Raw genomic sequence first — 18,889 nt, 5'->3', positions numbered from 1 at the left:
CCAGTGTTAAAGACTGCGATGGAGCTCCGTATGCCACGGCAAACTGGCTGACACTGACGGCGGCGGTGCACAAATGCTGCGCAGCTGGCGCCATTCGACGGCCAACACCGCGGTTCCTGGTGTGTCCGCTGTGCCGTGCGTGTGATCATTGCTTGTACAGCCCTCTCGCAGTGTCCGGAGCAAGTATGGTGGGTCTGACACACCGGTGTCAATGTGTTCTTTTTTCCATTTCCAGGAGTGTAGATTTCGCAATCGAAAAGTCTCTTCATCCTCAACGGGCGACTGTGTGGTGTGCAGTGTCCAATCACGGCATAATCGGTGCGGTGTTCCTTGGTGACACGGTGACTACCGAATGGTATGTGAAGGTTTTGGAAGATGATTTCATCCCCGTTATCCAAAGCGACCCAGAATCTCACAAGACGTGGTTCATTCAAGACAGAGCTCGGCTCCATAGAAGCAGGAGAGTGTTTCATATCCAGAAGGAGCATTTTGAGACCGTATCCTGGCTCTGGGGTACCAAGAGGCCACTGGCATGGGTCTCGATTGGCCGCCGTATTCTCCGGATCTAAACACATGCGACTCCTTTTTTGTGGGGCTACAGTAAAGACGAGGTGTACAGCAATAACTCCAAAACCATTGCTGAGCTGGAAACAGCCACTCAGGGGTCATCGGCAGCATCGATGTTCCGACACTTCAGCGGGTCATGCAGAACTTCGCTATTCGTCTGCGCCACATCATCGCCAGTGATGGCAGGCATATCGAACATCTCATAACCTAATTCCGAATGTCTGTAGTGACGTTTACATGTTGAACAAAGTGCGTGCACACCGTAGTTCGAGTTTGTAACTATATATAATCATATTCCCCCCCCCTCCCCCCCCCCCCGTGAACCACGCACCTAGCCGTTGGTGGGGAGGCTTGCGTGTCTCAGCGTTACAGATGGCCGTACCACAACGGAGGGGTATATGTTGAGAGGCCAGACAAACGTGTGGTTCCTGAAGAGGGGCAGCAGCCTTTTCAGTAGTTGCAGGGGCAACAGTCTGGATGATTGACTGATCTGGTCTTGTAACACTAACCAAAACGGCCTTGCTGTGCTGGTACTGCGAACGGCTGAAAGCAAGGGGAAACTACAGCCGTAATTTTTCCCGAGGGCATACAGCTTTATTGTATGGTTTAATGATGATGGCGTCCTCTTGGGTAAAATATTCCGGAGGTAAAATAGTCCCCCATTCGGATCTCCGTGCGGGGACTACTCAAGAGGACGTCGTTATCAGGAGAAAGAAAACTGGCGTACTACGGATCGGAGCCTGGAATATAAGATCCCTTAATCGGGCAGGTAGGTTAGAAAATTTAAAAAGGGAAATGGATAGGTTAAAGTTAGATATAGTGGGAATTAGTGAAGTTCGGTGGCAGGAGGAACAAGACTTTTGGTCAGGCGAATACAGGGTTATAAATAAGTCAAATAGGGGTAATGGAGGAGTAGGTTTAATAATGAATAAAAAAATAGGAATGTGGGTAAGCTACTACAAAAAGCATAGTGAACGCATTATTGTGGCCAAGACAGACACGAAGCCCACGCCTACTACACAAGTACAAGTTTATATGCCAACTAGCTCTGCAGATGACGAAGAAATTGAAGAAATGTATAATGAAATAAAATAAATTATTCAGATAGTTAAGGGAGACGAAAATTTAATAGTCATGGGTGACTGGAATTCGGTAGTAGGAAAAGGGAGAGAAGGAAACGTAGTAGGTGAATATGGATTGGGGGTAAGAAATGAAAGAGGAAGCCGCCTGGTAGAATTTTGCACAGAGCATAACTTAATCATAGCTAACACTTGGTTCAAGAATCATAAAAGAAGGTTGTATACATGGAAGAATGCTGGAGATACTAGAAGGTATCAGATAGATTATATAATGGTAAACAGAGATTTAGGAACCAGGTTTTAAATTGTAAGACATTTCCTGGGGCAGATGTGGATTCTGACCACAATCTATTGGTTATGAACTGTAGATTAAAACTGAAGAAACTGCAAAAAGGTGGTAATTTAAGGAGATGGGACCTGGATAAACTGACTAAACCAGAGGTTGTACAGAGTTTCAGGGAGAGCATAAGGGAACAATTGACAGGAATGGGGGAAAGAAATACAGTAGAAGAAGAATGGGTAGCTTTGAGGGATGAAGTAGTGAAGGCAGCAGAGGATCAAGAAGGTAAAAAGATGAGGGCTAGTAGAACTCCTTGGGTAACAGAAGAATTATTGAATGTAATTGATGAAAGGAGAAAATATAAAAATGCAGTAAATGAAGCAGGCAAAATGGAGTACAAACGTCTCAAAAATGAGATCGACAAGAAGTGCAAAATGGCTAAGCAGGGATGGCTAGAGGACAAATGTAAGGATGTAGAGACCTATCTCACTAGGGGTAAGATAGATACCGCCTACAGGAAAATTAAAGAGACCTTTGGAGATAAGAGAATGACTTGTACGAATATCAAGAGCTCAGATGGACACCCAGTTCTAAGCAAAGAAGGGAAAGCAGAAAGGTGGAAGGAGTATATACAGGGTCTATACAAGGGCGATGTACTTGAGGACAATACTATGGAAATGGAAGAGGATGTAGATGAAGATGAAATGGGAGATATGATACTGCGTAAAAAGTTTGACAGAGCACTGAAAGACCTAAGTCGAAACAAAGCCCCGGGAGTAGACAACATTCCAATGGAACTACTGACGCTCTTGGGAGAGCCAGTACTGACAAAACTCTACCATCTGGTGAGCAACATGTATGAGATAGGCGAGATACCCTCAGACTTCAAGAAGAATATAATAATTCCAATCCCAAAAAAAGCGTTGACAGATGTGAAAATTACCGAATAAATCAGTTTAATAAGCCACAGCTGCAAAATACTAACGCGAATTCTTTACAGACAAATGGAAAAACTAGTAGAAGCCGACCTCGGGGAAGATCAGTTTGGATTCCGTAGAAATATTGGAACACGTGAGGCAATACTGACTCTACGACTTATTTTAGAAGCGAGATTAAGGAAAGGCAAACCTACGTTTCTAGCATTTGTAGACTTAGAGAAAGCTTTTGACAATGTTGACTAGAATACTCTCTTTCAAATTCTGAAGTTGGCATGGGTAAAATACAGGGAGCGAAACGCTATTTACAATTTGTACAGAAACCAGATGGCAGTTATAAGAGTCGAAGGGCATGAAAGGGAAGCAGTGGTTGGGAAGGGACTGAGACAGGGTTGAAGCCTCTCCCCGATGTTATTCAATCTGTATATTGAGCAAGCAGTGAAGGAAACAAAAAAAATTCGGAGTAGATATTAAAATCCATGAAGAAGAAATAAAAACTTTGAGGTTTGCCGATGACATTGTAATTCTGTCAGAGACAGCAAAGGACTTGGAAGAGCAGTTGAACGGAATGGATAGTGTCTTGAAAGGAGGATATACGATGAACATCAACAAAAGAAAAACGAGGATAATGGAATGTGCTCGAATTAAGTCGGGTGATGCTGAGGGTATTAGATTAGGAAATGACACACTTAAAGTAGTAAAGGAGTTTTGCTATTTGGGGAGCAAAATAACTGATAATGGTCGAAGTAGAGAGGATATAAAATGTAGACAGGCAATGGCAAGGAAAGCGTTTCTGAAGAAGAGAAATTTGTTAACATCGAGTATAGATGGAAGTGTCAGGAAGTCGTTTCTGAAAGTGTTTGTATGGAGTGTAGCCATGTATGGAGGTGAAACATGGACGATAAATAGTTTGGATATGGAGAGAATAGAAGCTTTCGAAATGTGGTGCTACAGAAGAATGCTGAAGATTAGATGGGTAGATCACATAACTAATGAGGAGGTATTGAATAGGATTGGGGGGAAGAGGAGTTTGTGGTACAACTTGACGAGAAGAAGGGATCGGTTGATAGGACATGTTCTGAGGCATCAAGGGATCACCAAAGTAGTATTTGAGGGCAGCGTGGAGGGTAAAAATCGTAGAGGGAGACCAAGAGATGAATACACTAAGCAGATTCAAAAGGATGTAGGTTGCAGTAGGTACCGGGAGATGAAGAAGCTTACACGGGATAGAGTAGCATGGAGAGCTGCATCGAACCAGTCTCAGGACTGAAGACCACTACAACAACAACATCATTTCATGTCTGTGAGTCTGTCAGTGTGTTTGTATAACAGAATGGACAACAGCAGTATTGCAAAGAGTATCTTTGATGTAGACGTTGATGTGTGGCATCTCTGCAGAATGAGCACCATACTGCTGCACGCACAAGTGTTTCGGAGCACACCGTTCATCGTACATTGTTGAACATGGAGCTCTGCAGCAAAGCCCCCAACGTGATCACATATTGACCCAACGACGTCGTAAATTATGATTACAGTGAGCACGTGACCATCGGGATTCGACCGTCGATCAATGGAAACGTGTCTGCTCCTCAGGTGAATTACATTTATGCTACACTAGGTCGATGGTCGTCTCCACAAACTCCGTCATCGGGGTGAACGGCGGCTCGAAACGTGCCACGCGCCACGGATGCAGGCTGGTGGGAGCAGTATTACGCTATGGGAGACCTTCTCCTGCGCTTACATGGGACATGGAGTAGTAATCGAAGATACGCTAATAGCTACAAACCAGCTGCATCTCTTCATTTAATCTACATTACACTAGAATGAGATTTTCACTCTGCAGCGTAATGTGCGCTGATATGAAACTTCCTGGCACATTAAAACTGTGTGCCGGGCCGAGACTCGAACTCGGGACCTTTGCCTTTCGCGGGCAAGTGCTCTACCAACTGAGCTACCCAAGCACGACTCACGCCCCGTCCTCACAGCTTTATTTCTGCCAGTACCTCGTCTCCTACCTTCCAAACTTTACAGAAGCTCTCCTGCGAACCTTGCAGAACTAGCACTCCTGAAAGAAAGGATATTGCGGAGACATGGCTTAGCCACAGCCTGGGGGATGTTTCCAGAATGAGATTTTCACTCTGCAGCGGGGTGTGCGATGGAGTTCTGCAAGGTTCGCGGGAGATCTTCCGTAAAGTTTGGAATGTAGGAGACGAGATACTGGCAGAAGTAAAGCTGTGAGTACCGGGCGTGAGTCGTGCTTCGGTAGCTCAGATGGTAGAGCACTTGCCAGCGAAAGGCAAAGGTCCCGAGTTCGAGTCTCGGTCGGGCACACAGTTTTAATCTGCCAGGAAGTTTCATATCAGCGCACACTCCGCTGCAGAGTGAAAATCTCATTCTGGAGTGAAAATTGTGTGACCATCAGACATTTGAGTTCAAACGCTGTCCATAAGGGCAAAAATACATAATTCAACAAACGTCACCCCATATATGGAGTCAGTGTTATGCTATGGGGAACAATCACATCAGCTTCCACGAGACCTCTGATAGTTAACGATAGCATCATGACAATTGTGACATGCGACAACTTCATTGCTTAACAACGGCATCCCTTTATGCTCGATGTCTTCCCCGATGACGATGGGATCTTCGAGCAGGATAATTGTCGTGTGCCACAGTCGTGCTACAGTTATTTGAGGACCTCGATAGTGAACTCATGTGATTTGCCTGATCGAAACCACCTCCCAGACGCTGTCGTGCGTCAGCTCAGCGCCCACAAAGCATCGCTCATAATTTTCTGGAACTGCGTGACCCGTGTGTACACATCTGGTGCCACTTAGCTCCGGAAACCTACCACGGATTTATCGACCATGCCAGGCAGAATCGCTGACGTATTGCGTTTGAAAGGTGGACCAACACGCCATTAGCCGGCTGGGCGTAAGATTTTGGTTCATCAGGGTGTCATGCATCTGATCCGATTATCAGGTGCCATATAGCGAGCGACATTTCTCATTTAAACTCTGCTCGTAGCTACGGGTGCACGGCTTAGCAACGACAGTACGGTCCATTTCAATCACACACTTAATAACTACACTCCTGGCCATTAAAATTGCTACACCACGAAGATGACGTGCTACAGACGCGAAATTTAACCGACAGGAAGAAGATGTTGCGATATGCAAATAGCTTTTCAGAGCATTCACACAAGGTTGGCGCCGGTGGCGACACCTACAACGTGCTGACGTGAGGAAAGTTTCCAGCCGATTTCTCACACACAAACAGCAGTTGACCGGCGTTGCATGGCGAAAAGTTGTTGTGATGTCTCGTGTAAGGAGGAGAAATGCGTACCATCACGTTTCCGACTTTGATAAAGGTCGGATTGTAGCCTATCGCGATTGCGGTTTGTCGTATCGCGACGTTGCTGCTCGCGTTGGTCGAGATCCAATGGCTGTTCGCAGAATATGGCATCGGTGGGTTCAGGAGGGTAATACGGCCTCGTATCACTACCAGTCGAGATAAGAGGCATCTTATCCGCATGGCTGTAACGGATCGTGCAGCCACGTTTCGATCCCTGAGTCAACAGATGGGGAAGTTTGCAAGAGAACAACCATCTGCACGAACAGTTCGACGACGTTTGCAGCAGCATGGACTATCAGCTCGGAGACTGTGGCTGCGATTACCCTTGACGCTGCATCACAGATAGGAGCGCCTGCGATGGTGTACTCGACGACGAACCTGGGTGCACGAAAAGCAAAACGTTATTTTTTCGGATGAATCCAAGTTCTGTTTACAGCATGCTCGCATACGTGTTTGGCGACATCACGGTGAACGCACATTGGAAGCGTGTATTCGTCATCGCCATACTGGCGTATCACCCGGCGTGATGGTACGGGGTGCCAATGGTTACACGTCTCGGTCACCTCCTGTTCGCATTGACGGCACTTGGAACAGTGGACGTTACATTTCAGAAGTGTTACGACCCGTGGCTCTACCCTTCATTCGATCCCTGCGAAACCCTACATTTCAGCAGGATAATGCACGACCGCATGTTGCGGGTCCTGTACGGGCCTTTCTAGAAAGAAAATGTTCGACTGCTGCCCTGACTAGCACATTCTCCAGATCTCTCACCAATTGAAAACGTCTGGTGAATGGTGGCCGAGCAACAGGCTCGTCACAATATGGCAGTCACTACTCTTGATGAACTGTGGTGTCGTCTTGAAGCTGCATGGGCAGCTGTACCTATACGCGCCATTCAGGCTCTCTTTGACAGGCGTATCAAGGCCGTTATTACGGGCACGAGTGGTTGTTCTGCGTACTGATTTCTCAGGATCTATGCACCCAAATTGCTTGAAAATGTAAGCACATGTCAGTTCTTGTATAACATATTTGTCCAATGAATACCCGTTTATCATCTGCATTTCTTCTTGGTGTAGCAATTTTAATGGCCAGTAGTGTATTATGGTGAGACTACATGCTCCACCGTGGCGGCTGGCGGCAGGTATAGCTGGCTCGTCGTTTTCCGAGAGACGGTCCTTTTCAACATAGACAGCAATTAATCCCGACAAGTTGCTCATTTCCAGGAGCTGCTGCCAGTCGCGGGCCCTAATCTGGTTAAGAGATTTCCCGGCTTACATAAGAGTTGTTTGCCTGCCGCACTAGAGAGGCGATTTTCTGTGGTGAGACGCCTGACATCAGCATGAACGCCGGGAATATTCAGGAGGCGGGAGGAATTCATTAACGGCACGTGACCGGGCGCACTGGCCCGTACAGCTCACGTGACCTTCGAGTCTCTGACAGAGGTGCCTCCAGAACATTCCAGAAACGTGTGCTTTCTTAGCAACGTCTGAGCACGTGCCTGAGAAAAGTTATGCGAAATTGTTAAGGCTCTCCTGGCCACTTGTTGACAAACTGCCTATTGGCTTCTGTCTCGGGTTCTTCGGCCGACGTTCATCTACTGATTTTACTGACGTTCTGGAGCACATCGGTTCCATTTTCCCGCAAAACATCACAAAGCTTTTCCATGCATGTGTCTCCACTAGCTATTTCACGTGGAATGGCGATTTCTACGAACAGCTGGAAGGCGTCGCCATGGGTAGTCCTGTCAGTCCAGTGGCGGCCAACTGCTTCATGGAACAATTCGAAGTACACGCACTGGACTCGGCGACTTGCAAACCTAAGGTGTGGTACAGGTACGTCGATGATTCACTCCTGGAAATGGAAGAAAAGAACACATTGACACCGGTGTGTCAGACCCACCATACTTGCTCCGGACACTGCGAGAGGGCTGTACAAGCAATGATCACACGCACGGCACAGCGGACACACCAGGAACCGCGGTGTTGGCCGTCGAATGGCGCTAGCTGCGCAGCATTTGTGCACCGCCGCCGTCAGTGTCAGCCAGTTTGCCGTGGCATACGGAGCTCCATCGCAGTCTTTAACACTGGCAGCATGCCGCGACAGCGTGGACGTGAACCGTATGTGCAGCTGACGGACTTTGAGCGAGGGCGTATAGTGGGCATGCGGGAGGCCGGGTGGACGTACCGCCGAATTGCTCAACACGTGGGGCGTGAGGTCTCCACAGTACATCGATGTTGTCGCCAGTGGTCGGCGGAAGGTGCACGTGCCCGTCGACCTGGGACCGGACCGCTGCGATGCACGGATGCACGCCAAGACCGTAGGATCCTACGCAGTGCCGTAGGGGACCGCACCGCCACTTCCCAGCAAATTAGGGACACTGTTGCTCCTGGGGTATCGGCGATGACTATTCGCAACCGTCTCCATGAAGCTGGGCTACGGTCCCGCACACCGTTAGGCCGTATTCCGCTCACGCCCCAACATCGTGCAGCCCGCCTCCAGTGGTGTCGCGACAGGCGTGAATGGAGGGACGAATGGAGAAGTGTCGTCTTCAGCGATGAGAGTCGCTTCTGCCTTGGTGCCAATGATGGTCGTATGCGTGTTTGGCGCCGTGCAGGTGAGCGCCACAATCAGGACTGCATACGACCGAAGCACACAGGGCCAACACCCGGCATCATGGTGTGGGGAGCGATCTCCTACACTGGCCGGACACCACTGGTGATCGTCGAGGGGACACTGAATAGTGCACGGTACATCCAAACCGTCTTCGAACCCATCGTTCTACCATTCCTAGACCGGCAAGGGAACTTGCTGTTCCAACAGGACAGTGCACGCCCGCATGTATCCCGTGCCACCCAACGTGCTCTAGAAGGTGTAAGTCAACTACCCTGGCCAGCAAGATCTCCGGATCTGTCCCCCATTGAGCATGTTTGGGACTGGATGAAGCGTCGTCTCACGCGGTCTGCACGTCCAGCACGAACGCTGGTCCAACTGAGGCGCCAGGTGGAAATGGCATGGCAAGCCGTTCCACAGGACTACATCCAGCATCTCTACGATCGTCTCCATGGGAGAATAGCAGCCTGCATTGCTGCGAAAGGTGGATATACACTGTACTAGTGCCGACATTGTGCATGCTCTGTTGCGTGTGTCTATGTGCCTGTGGTTCTGTCAGTGTGATCATGTGATGTATCTGACCCCAGGAATGTGTCAATAAAGTTTCCCCTTCCTGGGACAATGAATTCACGGTGTTCTTATTTCAATTTCCAGGAGTGTACTTTCGTGGTGTGGAGCCATGGTTAAGAACAGCTCGCTGACTTCCTAAGACACTTGAACAGCCTCCATACAAACATAAAATTTACCATGGAAGTAGAAAAGGACAAAAAACTGCTATTTCTAGATGTGCTGGTCACAAGTGATGGCGAAAACCTGGGACACGGCTTGTATGGAAAACCGACACACACGGACCGATAATCAAAATCAGGATCGGAGAACATAAGCGACATTGTAGGCTGGGGCAGGTGGAGAAATCGTCCGTGGCAGAGCACGCACGGGGTGAGACCGACCACGTAATAAAATTCGCCGACACGGAAGTTGTGGCTGGAGAGGAGCACTATCACACGCGCTTGTTCAGAGAAGCTGTAGAAATACAAAAAACACGCGAACAGCTTCAACAAGAAAGAGGAAAGCCTTAAGGTAAACGGATCCTGGCTTCCCGTACTGCAGCGAACGACCATCGCAGGTAGCAAGAGGAGAACCGCATTGGAAACGACCGCGGAGAAGCCCTCGGACGTTGGCGCGCCAGGTACATATAGTCTGCGGCCGCAAGCTCGGCTCCAGTTCACCACCGGCCAGAATCTCTTAGGATTTTCTGCCAGGTTTCGAGACAAGGTTTCGCTGTGGAAACTGTTGTAAGCATCTCGCATTGAAGTCCGCCCGAAATTTCGAGCTTTTGTAAAAGATTGCCAATCTGGGAGGTTTTGCTTTTTAGAACACTATGAGTCACAAAGAGATTTTGTGTCAAATAGTAATAAAAAGTGGGAGGAGCACCAGAATGTCACAAATAAAATACCTCACAATTAAAACGTACAACATGTGCTTTTCAAACAGCTGAGCAATTTTTTTTTTGCGCAACGCAATCAGACTTTCAATAAACCCTACAGAAGAATGGCCCTGACTAACAATAACCTATACCTTTCATGAATCATTTACCTCACAAAAATCTTCGTTACTCAAACTACTGCAATACAGCGTGCGCCAATACTGCCAGCTAAATAAAAGATTCTAACTACTGATAGGCATGGTTAGCAAATGAAAGATTTTGATAGAGAACAATATATATGATTACCTTAATAATGTTCAAAAGTTATCATATATATGATTACTTTTGAACATTATTAAGATAAATACATTGTTTGTTCTCTATCAAAATCTTTCATTTGCTAACCATACCTATCAGTAGTTAGAATCTTTTATTTAGCTGGCAGTATTGGCGCACGCTGTATTATATATATATATATATATATATATATATATATATATATATATATATATATATATATATATCAGTTCATGATATCCAGTATTACAAATTTACTCTTTGCCGGCCGAAGTGGCCGTGCGGTTAAAGGCGCTGCAGTCTGGAACCGCAAGACCGCTACGGTCGCAGGTTCGAATCCTGCCTCGGGCATGGATGTTTGTGATGTCCTTAGGTTAGTTAGGTTTAACTAGTTCTAAGTTCTAGGGGGCTAATGACCTCAGCAGTTGAGTCCCATAGTGCTCAGAGCCATTTGAACCATTTTTGAAATTTACTCTTTCTGATGGACACACGTCCAGATCGTCCGCTCTCAAAACTCCGCCATCTCTCTCCCCACATCCACCACTGCTGGCGGCTCCAACTGCACAACGCTACGCGCTGTTCACATCCAAGTGCCCAACACTACAACACAGAATATACCAACAATGCAAACCAGCCACAAACTTCACACAGCACAGTCAGTGATTTTTATATAGAGCGCTACGTGGCGTTACCAACATAAAAACCTAAACAGCCTACTTACGAAGTGTGAGCTCGCACAACATGATGGAAGTTGTGTGGTATTTTATTTGTGAAATACTGTTGTTCATGCCACTTTTTTATCACAGTTTGACGCAGCGTCACTACGTGACTTTCAGTGTTGTAAAAAGGATGTACATTTTATAATGTTGGAAGATCTACTGCTGATGGCGTAGATTTGTCGAAATTGGAAATAGAAATAAAAAGAATTAGAAGCGATTTTGGCAAACGTGATTTTTCAAGAATAATGCAGCTGAGTTACTTATCGATGCATTCCGCAGGAATAAAATATGATGACATGGAAACAGGAGAAGTTGAGACTGTAAAATTCTTGGGATTACAACTTGATAAGTTCAGTTGGGAGCAACATACGAACTGCTAAAGCCCCTAAGCAAGTCTGTGTTTTCAATACGGATGATATCAGGCATGGGAGATATAAATATTAAAAAACTGGCATATTTTGCTTATTTTCACTCCGTTATGTCATATGGTATCATATTTTGGGGTAACTCGACAAACAGAGAAATTTTTTTTTACAGAAGCGTATAATAAGAGTAATGAGTAGTGTAAATCCAAGAACATCATGTCGAAAGCTATTCAAAGAATAGAGCATATTAACCACAGCTTCTCTGTATATTTGTTCCTTAATGAAGTTTGTTGTAAATAATACATCTCCTTTTCCAACTAACTGCTTAGTACACAGTATCAATACTAGGAACAAGAACAATATACATAAAGATTTAAAATCACTTTCTCTTGCCCAGAAAGGAGTCCAGTATTCAGCAACACATATTTTCAATAAGTTACCAACAACCATTGAGAGTTTAGTTTCAGACAAGGCACAATTTAAACATAATTTAAAAGAATTTTTGGTGGCCAACTCCTTACATTCCATCCATGAGTTTCTCAACAAGTGCAGTAGATCATTTTAATGAAAATTTATTATACTTTAATTTTTGACAATACTTGGTTGTAACAGCCAAGTAACTACCTACTGCGTGAATGATGGATGTATGGAAAGCAGATGTAAGTCTTAAGTCTGTAAATAGTGGAAGTTTAATTTTAAATCTTGTACATAATCTGACTGTTCTTAACTGAGGATCACTGAAATGAATAATTTACTTTCATTTTTGGCAATACTTGGTTGTAATAGCCAAGAAAGTAGCAAATGTCTGAATGATGGATTTAATGAAAGTAGATGTAAGTATTAAACATGTAAATATTAGAAGTTTAAATTTAATTGGTGTACATAATTTTATTGTTTATTGACTGAGGATCATTAAAATTAATGAAACTCAAGTTTCTCTAATTACATTTTTGTAATGTGTTTATCTGACATGTTTCACACCCAGGAAGATTCCCTCTTTTATGGGTCTATGGAATGAATAATTAATTTAATCTAATGTAATCTAATCTAATGAAATGTCGTCCCAGGTGGAGACAGGGAAGTGCCGAAGGGGTCGCAAGATAGGATCAAGCAAAGGGTGCAGACAAAGAGATGGTTCAAAAACTGACTGAAAAAAATGACATACGATTTAAGATTTAACCGGGAGAGGTGTATGTTTTCTTCTGTCCCCAGTGTTGGTGTCTTCCGTCTTCCCCTCGACCTGCAGCTGTAACCGCACAGTGTTGTTTTTCACTGTGTCACTTCAGCACACGTCAGTCACTAACAGGGATTATGTGGCAACCGCGCCCTTGATTCACACCGTTGCCGCCAACACAGCTCCTCATGCGACGTTCTTCCTTGTGCTTCGCATCACTGCCGTGGCACCTCATTTTCAGATTGCAGGTACGAAGAAAATATTCTGTTTGACCGAAGGCTTACGATTTTTTCTATTTTCTGCCTACTGGGCACTCAAGCGACAAGCGACGATGGGAGGAAGCAAAAATAAATAAATTCATAAAGTAACATAAAATAAAAATAAAATTAATACTACTGTTGTTGTTGTGGTCTTCAATCCTGAGACTGGTTTGATGCAGCTCTCCATGCTACTCTATCCTGTGCAAGCTTCTTCATCTCCCAGCACCTACTGCAACCTACATCCTTCTGAATCTGCTTAGTGTATTCATCTCTTGGTCTCCCTCTACGATTTTTACCCTCCACGCTGCCCTCCAATACTAAATTGGTGATCCCTTGATGCCTCAGAACATGTACTACCAACCGATCCCTTCTTCTAGTCAAGCTGTGCCACAAATTTCTCTTCTCCCCAATCCTATTCAATAACTCCTCATTAGTTATGTGATCTACCCATATAATCTTGAGCATTATTCTGTAGCACCACATTTCGAAAGCTTCTATTCTCTCCATGTCCAAACTATTTATCGTCCATGCTTCACCTCCATACATGGCTACACTCCATACAAATACTTTCAGAAACGACTTCCTGACACTTAAATCATTAATACTACTAATAACAATAATAACATTGTGGACTACCTACGGCTGGCGCCGTTTCTTCGCCTTCAGTCACCGTTTTCTTCTGTCTTAACTTTCGTCACCGTTCATATTCCTTGATTGCATTGCCTTCTCCACGTCATTTTCCCAGTTGCGTCGTGGGCGACCCCTTTTCTTTCGCAGGAATGGTATCCATCTACATCTACATCTACATGGCTACTCTGCAAACCACATTTAAGTGCCTGGCAGAGGGATTATCGAACCACCTTCCCAATTCTCTATTATTCCAATCTCGTAAAGCGCGCGGAAAGAATGAACACCTACGTCCTTCCGTACGAGCTCTGGTTTCCCTTATTTTATTTTGGTGACTGTTGCTCCCTATGTAAGTCGGTGTCAACAAAATATTTTCGCATTCGGAGGAGAAAGTTGGTGATTGGAATTTCGTGAGAAGAATCCGTCGCAACGAAAAACGCCTTTCTTTTAATGATGTCCATCCAAAATCCTGTATCATTTCAGTAACACTCTGTCCCGTATTTCGCGATAATACAAAACGTGCTGCCTTTCTTTGAACTTTTTCGATGTACTCCGTCAGTCCTATCTGGTAAGGATCCCACACCGCGCAACAGTATTCTAAAAGTGGAGGGACAAACGTGGTGTAGGCATTCTCCTTAGTAGGTCTGTTACATTTTCTAAGTTTCCTGTCAATAAAACGCAGTCTTCGGTTAGCTTTCCCCACAACATTTTCTGTGTGTTCCTTCCAATTTAAATTGTTCGTAATTGTAATACCTAGGTATTTAGTTGAAATTACGGCTTTTAGATTAGACCAATTTATCGTGTAACCGAAGTTTAACGCGTTCCTTTTAGCACTCATGTGGATGACCTCACAATTTTCTTTATTCAAGGTCAACTGCCACTTTTTGCACCATTCCGATATTTCTTCTAAATCGTTTTGCAGTTTCTTTCGATCTTCTGCTGACTTTATTAGTCGATAAACGACAGTGTCATCTGCAAACAACAGAAGACGGCTGCTCAGATTGTCTTCCAAATCTTTTATACAGGGCTATTACAAATAATTGAAGCGATTTCATAAATTCACTGTAGCTCCATTCATTGACATATGGTCACGACACACAACAGATACGTAGAAAAACCCATAAAGTTTTGTTCGGCTGAAGCCGCACTTCAGGTTTCTCCCGCCAGAGCGCTCGAGAGCGCAGTGAGACAAAATGGCGAAAGGAGCCGAGAAAGCGTATGTCGTGCTTGAAATGCACTCACATCAGTCAGTCATAACAGTGCAACGACACTTCAGGACGACGTTCAACAAAGATCCACCAACTGCTAACTCCATTCGGCGATGGTATGCGCAGTTTAAAGCTTCTGGATGCCTCTGTAAGGGGAAATCAACGGGTCGGCCTGCAGTGAGCGAAGAAACGGTTGAACGCGTGCGGGCAAGTTTCACGCGTAGCCCGCGGAAGTCGACGAATAAAGCAAGCAGGGATCTAAACGTACCACAGCCGACGGTTTGGAAAATCTTACGGAAAAGGCTAAAGCAGAAGCCTTATCGTTTACAACTGCTACAAGCCCTGACACCCGATGACAAAGTCAAACGCTTTGAATTTTCGGCGCGGTTGCAAAAGCTCGTGGAAGAGGATGCGTTCAGTGCAAAACTTGTTTTCAGTGATGAAGCAACATTTTTTCTTAATGGTGAAGTGAACAGACACAATGTGCGAATCTGGGCGGTAGAGAATCCTCACGCATTCGTGCAGCAAATTCGCAATTCACCAAAAGTTAACGTGTTTTGTGTAATCTCACGGTTTAAAGTTTACGGCCCCTTTTTCTTCTGCGACAAAAACGTTACAGGACACGTGTATCTGGACATGCTGGAAAATTGGCTCATGCCACAACTGGAGACCGACAGCGCCGACTTCGTCTTTCAACAGGATGGTGCTCCACCGCACTTCCATCATGATGTTCGGCATTTCTTAAACAGGAGATTGGAAAACCGATGGATCGGTCGTGGTGGAGATCATGATCAGCAATTCATGTCATGGCCTCCACGCTCTCCCGACTTAACCCCGTGCGATTTCTTTCTGTGGGGTTAAGTGAAAGATTCAGTGTTTAAACCTCCTCTACCAAGAAACGTGCCAGAACTGCGAGGTCGCATCAACGATGCTTTCGAACTCATTGATGGGGACATGCTGCGCCGAGTGTGGGAGGAACTTGATTATCGGCTTGATGTGTGCCGGGGCACATATCGAACATTTGTGAATGCCTAAAAAAACTTTTTGAGTTTTTGTATGTGTGTGCAAAGCATTGTGAAAATATTTCAAATAATAAAGTTATTGTAGAGCTGTGAAATCGCTTCAATCAGTTGTAATAACCCTGTATATCCATCCTACGTGGCTTGAGCTTTAAGTAATCCAGCGCAGTGGCAAATAGACATTTTCCTCTCCGTTGTTCTTCTTATCTGTTTGTTCCACAGAACAGAGTTCATTGCCCTCGTAACAGCTCACCCTTTGTTAATCCTGCTAGTGATTTCATCAGTGCCTGTAGCCTGTTAAGTACATAATACCCTAAGATATCCTGCCATTTCCACATCTACACGTACTTCTCCATCTACCTCCAAAATATTTAGTTTTTCCATTCCAACAGCCAAGTGCTCGCACTAACAGCCAAGTACTCACCCGACCGAGCTAGGTGGCGCAGTGGTTAACATACTGGACTCGCATTCGGGAGGACGACGGTTCAATCCCACGTCCGGCCATCCTGATTTAGGTTTTCCGTGATTTCCCTAAATCGCTCCAGGCAAATGCCGGGATGGTTCCTTTGAAAGGGCACGGCCGACTTCCTTCCCCTTCCTTCCTTCATCCGATGAGACCGATGACCTCGCTGTCTGGTCCCTTTCCCCAAACAACCCTCCCCCTCCCCCAAAGTACTCACCCTCCTTCATGTTCATCTTCAGACCAGTCTTGGCGTATTCCTCTTTAAGCTTTCTTAACACACAGCTGAAATCATCTTCATCTTCTGCTAGTACAGTCTAGTCATATGCAAAATAAAGGCTAAATATCTCGCTGTCTCCTACTGTCACGTCAATAACCTGTCATTTTTCATGCCAGGTCTTCAGTATCGTTGCTAAATACAGCTTACAGAGGGTCGGTAACAGCGCACACTCCTGCTGTAGACCCTTAAACATCTATAATTCTTCTCTCCAGCTATTTCATATTCTTACTCTCACTGTGTTGTTCTCGTGTAATTTCATAACCGCCTTTATCAGTCTTTGATCCTACTCTACCTGTCAACTTTTCCCACAGTTTCTTGATGGGTGCATCATCGTATGCTTTCTCTAGGTCAGTCAGTGCAACTTGGGTCTCCCACTTACTCTTTGTGTAAGTAATAAAAAAAAATCTAGAATAAGCTTTTCGTCGCTAATTAAAAGGGAGTTGTTCCTTTCATCTAAGTTGGACACTTGTATAAACAATGCGATGTCGTCCAACTAGCTTTGTAAAGAAATATTACCGATCAGGCGTCCATCGTTAACACGATTTATATGGGAACACAGGGCTTACTTCACACAGCTGCCAGTTATGCAGCTCGTTCGGGTTCGGCAATGGAGACCTGTCTTCTAGTTCGCTGCGCTGTTGTAAGTCAGTGGTCGGCGTTTGGGAACTGAAGCAAGTACGTTGCCTATCTTAGCCGATTTCGGCCTACTGAGAATTTGAGCGAGTTGCGACATTGGAGAAAGCAAGACCAAAATTGGAGGTCGTATATAACTTACAGGAAAATAAAATCTGTTCTTTATTACGTGAGATACTAGAAGCAATGCAAAACAGCTACCATATAGAACAAAACAAATATTATGTTTTACTATCAACTTTTTTGAAAAGTTTATACAATTTACAGTTTATTTACTTTATTTAAGTTTGGTCATCTTTTCGATATTGCAGCTCTTCTTATTTTGCCTGCTCGCTTCCACTCAAAATTTGCTGATCATCTAATGCACAGAATCAGCATACAACAAACATACAAACTGGTTTACAAATTCTTAAAACTAGCGAGAAGAGAACTACCGTATACAAAAATCGACAGCCCGAGCAAAACAGCTGCTACAAGAATACGCATCACAGAGCGGTAAAACAGTATTTGTCACAATAGAACACCTGTATAAATGTAACCATATGCTGTCTGGGTGGTGGTGGTGGGTTTGGGGTTTGGGTTGTTTGGGGAAGGAGACCAGACAGCGAGGTAATCGGTCTCATCGGATTAGGGAAGGACGGGGAAGGCAGTCAGCAGTGCCTTTTCAAAGGAACCATCCCGGCATTTGCCTGGAGCGATTTAGGGAAATCACGGAAAACCTAAATCAGGATGGCCGGACGCGGGATTGAACCGTCGTCCTCCCGAATGCGAGTCCAGTGTGCTTCCAACTGTATCTCTGTGAACTTTTCCCACAGTTTCTTGGTGGGTGCATCGTCGTATGCTATCTTTAGGTCAATCAGTGCAACTTGCGTCTCCCGCTCACCCTTTGTGTAAGTAATAAAAAATAATAATTCTAGAATAAGCTTTCCGCCGCTAATTAAAAGGGAGTTGTTCCTTTCATCTACGTTTGACACTTGAGTAAACAATGCAATGTCGTCCGACTAGATTCATAAACAAATAACTATTCCGATCAGACGCCCATCGTTAACAAAGGTTTATGAGAACAGGGCTTAGTTCACATATATGTCAGCTACACAGCTCGTTCAGGTTCAGCATTGGGGGCCTGTCCAGAATTTTCACTCTGCAGCGGAGTGTGTGCTGATATGAAACTTACTGGCAGATTAAAACTGTGTGCCGGACCGAGACTCGAACTCGGGGAAGGTAGGAGACGAGGTACTGGCAGAATTGAAGCTGTGAGGACGGGTCGTGAGTCGTGCTTGGGTAGCTCAGTTGGTAGAGCACTTGCCCCCCGAAAGGCAAAGGTCCCGAGTTCGAATCTCGGTCCGACACGCAGTTTTAATTTGCCAGGAAGTTTCATTGGAGACCTGTCTTCTAGTTCGTTACGCTGTTATAAGTCAGTTGTCAGCGTTTGGGAACTGAAGCACATATGTTGCTTAACTCAAGACTGCCTATTTCAGCCGATTTCTGCCGACTGAGAATTTGAGCGAGATGCGACATTGGAGAAAGCAAGACCAAAATTGGAGGTCGTACGTAACTTACAGGAAAATAAAATCTGTTCTTTATTGCGTGAGATAC

The 18,889-nt window shown here is 45.1% G+C and overlaps 2 non-coding genes across 2 annotated transcripts; one reads left to right on the top strand and one right to left on the bottom strand.

Moving 5' to 3' along the window:
* Positions 1–4,748: 4,748 nt before the first annotated feature.
* Trnas-cga lies at positions 4,749–4,823 on the bottom strand. Its single transcript has one exon. It is a non-coding gene; the product is annotated as a tRNA-Ser (tRNA).
* Positions 4,824–18,568: 13,745 nt separating this feature from the next.
* Positions 18,569–18,646, top strand: Trnar-ccg. Its single transcript has one exon. It is a non-coding gene; the product is annotated as a tRNA-Arg (tRNA).
* The last annotated feature ends 243 nt before the right edge of the window (positions 18,647–18,889 follow it).

Source organism: Schistocerca piceifrons, chromosome 10 (genome assembly GCF_021461385.2).
Source record: "Schistocerca piceifrons isolate TAMUIC-IGC-003096 chromosome 10, iqSchPice1.1, whole genome shotgun sequence".
Taxonomy (NCBI): domain Eukaryota; kingdom Metazoa; phylum Arthropoda; class Insecta; order Orthoptera; family Acrididae; genus Schistocerca; species Schistocerca piceifrons.
This window is presented reverse-complemented; position numbering and strand designations above follow the sequence as displayed.